General features: G+C 47.0%; 1 pseudogene; it reads left to right on the top strand.

Moving 5' to 3' along the window:
- Positions 1-18: 18 nt before the first annotated feature.
- LOC128345598 (uncharacterized) lies at positions 19-4,053 on the top strand (annotated as a pseudogene).
- The last annotated feature ends 2,667 nt before the right edge of the window (positions 4,054-6,720 follow it).

The following is a 6,720-nucleotide window of genomic DNA, read 5'->3' as shown; positions in this document are numbered from 1 at the left end:
TGCTGCTCCTGCTTCTCAGAACGGGTGAGTCTGCTTGAGCCCTCGGCTGGTGTGTGAGATTCTCTCTCCTTCCCCTAGGTAGAGATCGCACTCCTGAGGGGAGAGGTCGCAAGGGGCGGCACCCCAAGAGGGGAGACTGCGAACAGAGGCAGAGCAAAGGAGCCATAAGTCCCAGGGCAACAGGGGCAGTATCCCAGGATGGGAAGTGGAGGTAGTAAACAGACAGAGACCTGTTGTACACCTTTAGGATGCATCCTTAAAAATTGGGCAAAGTTTGGAGGTGATCCCTTGACTAAGAAAAAGATGAAGTTCTATTGTAGTGTGGCTTGGCCGATGTATGATTTGGATTTCAGGGTTAAAATGGCCTATGACGGGGTCAGTGGATTATGAAGTTATCTTACAGTTGTTGTTGTTCTGTACTAGACAAATGAAATTTGAGGACCACCAGTATGCTCAGTGGTTTATGAAATTGTGGAAGTGAGGCAGACTCAGGTTTGTTGTGGTCAAGAAATGGTTAATAGGGTCTGCAAGCTGCTCTAATTGCAAACAGCACAATAACTCTTGTTGACTGTGGAATGCAGGCTGGGGCCTCTCTGATATCTCCAGATAGCAGGGCGCTAGCTACAACACCTTCAAGGACACGTTTGGGAAAGGGAGTGAAATAGTTTGGCTGTATGGAGGGAGGAGGAGGGAAAGGAATGCTCAATTATAGTTAGAGGAATATTGCCTAATTGTAATAATTGTAAAATGACGATTAAGTGATGCTAACCAATGAGGATTGTATCCACTGAATGTAATTGAAATGGATATAAAAGCTGAAGTCACGATGTAATCGGCATCTCAGGCTTTGGAGTCTATTCCACTGAGATCAATTGCTGGCAATAAATTCTGCTTTCTCTCAACTGCTGGTGTCAATCTCTCACTCAGAACCCGGGGTGGGGTGGGGATTCTGCTACAGAAGGATAAGGGAACTCAAAGGAAATGTGGTTTGATAGCACCATTGCTTAAATCTCCTACCAAGGCTCCAGTTTTGGTGGATTCTCAAGAGGAGTCTGAGCTCTTCTACCCCCCCCCACCATATGCTCCTTAGTCACAGCAACCCCGGTTGCTACAGGCACCTCCCCTGGCCCCCAGTATGTCAGTGCATCGGGTGGGCCAGCCACTGCCACTAGTTCCAGTATGTTGGCAGTGACTGGACCAAACAATTTCACCCTGGCACCACCATCGCCAACACCCAAGAAGAAAAGGGCCACAACAGCCTGGGGCAAAGGGGATACGTAAGTGGGGAGCCCATCGAGACTAGATATAGATTTAAGGTGGCCCCGGGAATAGCACATCAGAGGAGGAAAAAGAAACAGGGGGACATGAAGAGGATTGGAAGCAGAGAAGAGAGCCAAGCTACAGTGAAGGAGATTTAGAATTGGACAAGATGTGCCCCCTACGACAGGTCCCTGTGCCGGGTGCTGCAGACACCACAACCATGTGGATCCATACCCTGTTTCCCACTGCCGATTTATATAATTGGAAGAACAACCTGCGCCCCCTTATAGAGAGGACCCCAAGTGGATGATTGATTTGGTGACTTCTATATTTAAGACTCACCACCCCACCTGGGCAGATGTGGGGAATTTGTTGGATGTGTTGTTGAGTGCAGAAGAACGGCATTTGGTGTGGGGAAAAGCAAGGGAAGCTGCACGAAGACAAAACGTGATAGCCTTGTTCCCAGATGCTGATCCTAACGGGGACCCCAATGATCAGACAGGACAAAATGATTTGGCTATCTTTAGAGGATGTGTGCTAATAGGACTAGAAGGAGGGGTTCCACGGCAGGTGAATTTGTGAAGAATTTATGAGGTTCGCCAGACCCTACAGAGACACCTGGGGACTTTCTTGAGCGCCTACTGGCTGCCTTCAGGAAATATTCCACCCTGGATCCAGAGGTTGTGGACAATCAGCGTATGCTGAACCTGCTCTTTATAGGGCAATCAGCCCCTGACATTAGAAGGAAATTGCAAAAGGTAGATGGGGCTGCAGCAATGACTATAGCGCAGCTGGTGGAAATTGCTATACTAAAACCTATACTAACAGAGACAAAGTGCAGGAGAAGAAAGAGGATAAGAAGATGAAGATACAGGCTAGTATGCTGGCGGCAGCAATCAGAGGAGATGGGGTAGGGGTGAAGGAAGGAATGTGGGAAGAGAATAGGGCAACCGCCCTAGATTGGATTGCGATCAATATGCCCTATGCTGAGGTTATGGCCATTGGAAACGGGAGTGTCCAAAGGGACAGAAGCAGGGTGATGGACGTAGATGAAGAAATGACGAAAGTAAGTCCCCTGCCCCCCACCCATGGCTATGAAAGAGTCAGAAGGAGGAAGTGACACTGAATAGGGAGCCCCCTCCAGAAGCAGGACCCCAAGATTGTTTTCAGTACGTGGATGGATTGATTTTAGGGGCAAAAAGCAAGGAAACGTGTATACCACTGACTGTGTCTCTATTGAACCATCTGGGTTTGTCTGGGTATAGAGTATCCAAGAAGAAAGCTCAGATAGCACAGGAAAAAGTGACTTATTTGGGGGTTGAAGTTTCCCAAGGCAAGCGTGCACTTTTGCCTGAAAGAAAGGAAGCAATTTGCAGAACCCCCCCCCCCGCCCCTAGAAAACAATTGCGTTCGTTCTTGGGCATGGCAGGGTTTTGCAGAATATGGATTCCTGAGTTTGGAGTAATTGCAAAGCCTTTGTATGAAGCCACTCAGGGAGAAGACACTCATCCTTTTGGCTGGAGTCCTGAGTGTGAAGCTGCGTTCAGAGAGCTAAAGCTAAAACTTATGAGTGCCCCTGCCCTAGGATTGCCTAATCCACAAAAGCAGTTTCAACTGTATGTGCATGAGGCAAAAGTGGTGGCTGTGGGTATGCTTACTCAATGCCTGGGAAGCTGGAAGCAACCAACTGCTTATTTCTCCAAGAAACTGGACACTGTAGCCCAGGGGTGGCCAGCGTGCCTTAGGGCAGCTGCAGCCCTTGTGGCAAGGGAAGCGGAGAAGTTTACTTTGGGACAGTCTGTGACTATGTTTGTGCTCCATGCTGTGTTAACAATCCTTGAGCAAAAAGGGAGTCACTGGCTCACCCCTGCCCGACTAGCCCAATATACAGCTGTACTTTTGGACAATCCACAGCTGGTTTTGGCAACAACCTCTAGCTTAAACCCAGCCACTCTATTCCCACACTGTGAGGAAGCTCCCCTGGAACATGATTGTCTGCAAACCATTGAGATTATGTATGCTAGCCGTCCTGACTTGAGAGATGAGCCTTTGCAGAATCCTGATGTGGAATAATATACAGATGGGAGCAGCTTTGTGCAAAATGGAAAAAGAATGGCAGGGTATGCAGTAGTGACTTTATGGGATACAGTAGAGGCGAATCCTCTCCCGGTGGGGACCTCCACCCCAAAAGCTGAACTCATTGCTGTAACTAGAGCTTTGATATTGGCAAAAGATCAGAAGGTGAACATTTGGACAGATTCGGCATATATTTTTGGAGTATTACACTCCCATGGCGCGTTGTGGAAAGAAAGGCTTGTTAACAGCAGTTGGGTCCCCTGTTAAATATGGCTCTGAGATACTTGCACTTTTGGAAGCTGTAAAAGCCCCTCGGGGAAGTGGCTGTGATGCATTGTAGAGCTCGCCAAAAGGGAAAGGACGAACAGGCTAAAGGGAACCGGGCAGCTGATGCTGCAGCTAAGAAAGCAGCTTTGAAAGAAGAAGTGCAGGCAGCCTTGATTCGTTCCCCAGTCCCCTTGGAGTCACCGCTTTGCACACCCAAAGACATTGAACTGGCTGAAAATTTACATGCAAATAAAGGGGTGGTGGAGGGGTGGTGGCCAAGTTGTGTCAAGAAGCTGCACTCAAGTGGCCAGAAGCCCCCCCCCCGCTCTGCTACGAGTTAGGGTAGCCCATTCAAATTGTAGTAGGGCAAATGAATGTAGTAGGTGATGCAATGGTAAAACAGTATTTGCTCTGTTTGTCTGCTGTGTTGATTTTTCTTCACAGGTATACTCAACAATTCTCTCCCTTCCACTGGACACTCCCAGTGGAAGTGTCGCCGTTACACTCCCATGAACCTGGAGACCTGGTCTACTTGAAAGCATGGAAGGGCGAAACCTTGAAACCAAAGTGGAACGGGCCATATAAAGTGCTGTTGACCACACACTTGCCCTTGAAACTAGAAGGGGTGTGGCCCTGGATACACTACATGCAGGTAAAACACGCTGAACCAAAGGAAGAACACTACAAGAGGGGTAAGCGAACTGATACAGCTACACAACTCCCAACTTTAGACTCAGAGGGCACTCAAGACCCTCCAATGCAGGACCAAGGAGGGACCAGAGAAAAGGGTAGCCAAGACCCTACAGCGAGGGACGCAGAAAAGTGGACAGCTGAACCCTTGAGTGAAATGACTGTACTAAATGAGGCAGGAGGGAGGGCTGAAAGGCCTCCCTTGCCTCAAAGGGGGGAGTGATATGAGGAGGCCAGACTAACTCCATTTTGTGTGCAAACAAGTTGCTCACCCCACCCCACCCCGCTTGATTCTTTGCAGTTTAAAAGTTGACACCTAAGGGCTTGGATCAGAAAGGCTAACAGAAGGTTATAAGCATAGCTGTAACGGGCATGCGGGTTGATGCAATGTCTGGAAAAAAGCGGAAGTAGGCAGTTAGACATTGCTACACGACCCCATGCCAGTTAACTATGATTGCATTAACATGCTCTTTTGAACTTGCTGATATTAACACACATATTTAGGGAGCATTAAGTAATGGTTGGGAGTGGGAGAAAGGAGGCGGGGAAAGCTTGTCATGTGCAAAATGCTGTAATCATTCAAAGAATGTATTATTAAAAACCCTCTGAGGAAGGAGGGGTGCGCTTTTGCTTTGTGAAATTATTCCCAAAGTGCCACCTTTGCTATTCTGCAGAATAAACTGGTTTTTGGTTTGGACCTCCACTCTCTTGGTGTGTTAATTGGACTTGCACACCAGGCAAGAGCCCGGCTTTCCGGCATAAGATGTAGTTGCAAATGCAGAAGTGCAGAGGGCACTCTCCATGACAGCTCTCATGGCCGTGGCCATGCCCACCCCAATAGCCAGAGAAGCCGAAGTACCGTCGGCCCCTCCCGGCGCGTCCCCCTTCCACCCTCCTGAAATTAATGGGACAAGTTTTTATTATTTATTAGATTTCTATACCGCCCTTCCAAAAATGGCTCAGGGCGGTTTACACAGAGAAATAAAAAATAAGGTGGATCCCTGTCCCCAAAGGGCTCACAATCTAAAAGGAAACGTTAGTCATCACTAACTTGTCCCATTAATTTCAATGGGCTTTTCTTGAGTAAATGAGTATGGCTGTCAGCTGGTGTGTAGCACCTTCAGAGTCTCACATCAGTCTGTGTAACTCCTCCGATGTTTCATCTTAAAAATGTTTAAGGTGCAGACATCTGGACCCCTACAACATGGCCAGGTTCTCCCCCACCCTCACGTTTACTTTGTCTTTTGGAGTTCTGGAAAACTCGAAAGCTTGCTGCTCAAGACTGTCCCCTTTGGGTTGGTCCTAATAAAAGGATTGGAAAAGCAGGAATGGGCGGATAATTTATTGAAGAAACTTGAGTCCCGACGCATTTCGAGGTTAAGTACCTCTTCGGGGGAAATCTTCATATAACAACATGCAAAGCTGTCTCACAGAACAGTCAGCAGTCTCTGAGAAGCCTTGCATGTTGTTGTTATACGAAGATTTTCCCCTGAAGAAAAGGTATTTAACTTTCAAACTGCAACTGGATTTCGTTTCTTCAATAAATAATCTTTGCACTGCCCCTGCTTTTTCTTTTCCTTGTTGTTGGTGTGATGCTTCCCTTGTTTGGTTTCACCTAATACAGGTATTACCACGTTGTGGCTTTGGGTTTGTTTCTAATGCACACTCAGGGCTACTCACAAATTTTTAATCTGCAAGTCATGCAGTGTGATCAAGAAGCATATTTGCTCAAAAGTATGTCCCACTTAATTCAACAGGGCTTAATCCATAGTAAGTGTGTTTTGGATAGCAGCCATCCTGCCTAACCCTATGAATGTTTACTCAGAAGGCAGTCCAGACAGTCCTTTATATGAGCCAGGATGGTTTCAGTCACCTTTTGACTCAGCACACAGGAGTCTTGATATTGCAACCACCTCATACCTTCTGTCTGTTAAATTCAGAGTATTTGCTCTCCTGTATGAAGAAGCTAGATTTTCACTGTGCATCAACACAATATGGACAGACCACTGGTTTTTTACATGTGTCCACGGCCTGTCTGAATATATCCCTAATATGCAAGTAGATTTCTTAATTCAAACTTAGTGCAGGCATATATTTGCAAACATATGAAGTCTTGCTAGATCACACCAAAGGCCTATCCAGTCCAGGATGGTGTTTGCCTTAGTGGCCAGCCAGATGCCTCTGGGAAGCAAATGAAGGTAACAGACTTCTACTGCTGGTGCTCCCCTGCAACTGGTATTCAGAGGCATTATTTCCTCTCAACCTAGGAACCAGCATATAGCCATGATGGGTGGTAAGCACAAATCGACATAGACTTCTCTTCCATGAACTTATCTAATCCTCTTCTAAAAGCCTTCTAGGGGGCTAGTACCCATCACCATTTGTTATGGCAGTGAATTCTGTAAATTAATTATGCACTTTTAAGTG

This window comes from Hemicordylus capensis, chromosome 2 (genome assembly GCF_027244095.1).
Source record: "Hemicordylus capensis ecotype Gifberg chromosome 2, rHemCap1.1.pri, whole genome shotgun sequence".
Taxonomy (NCBI): Eukaryota; Metazoa; Chordata; class Lepidosauria; order Squamata; family Cordylidae; genus Hemicordylus; species Hemicordylus capensis.
The sequence above is the reverse complement of the archived record's forward strand: the minus strand, read 5'-3'. Positions and strand labels throughout refer to the sequence as shown.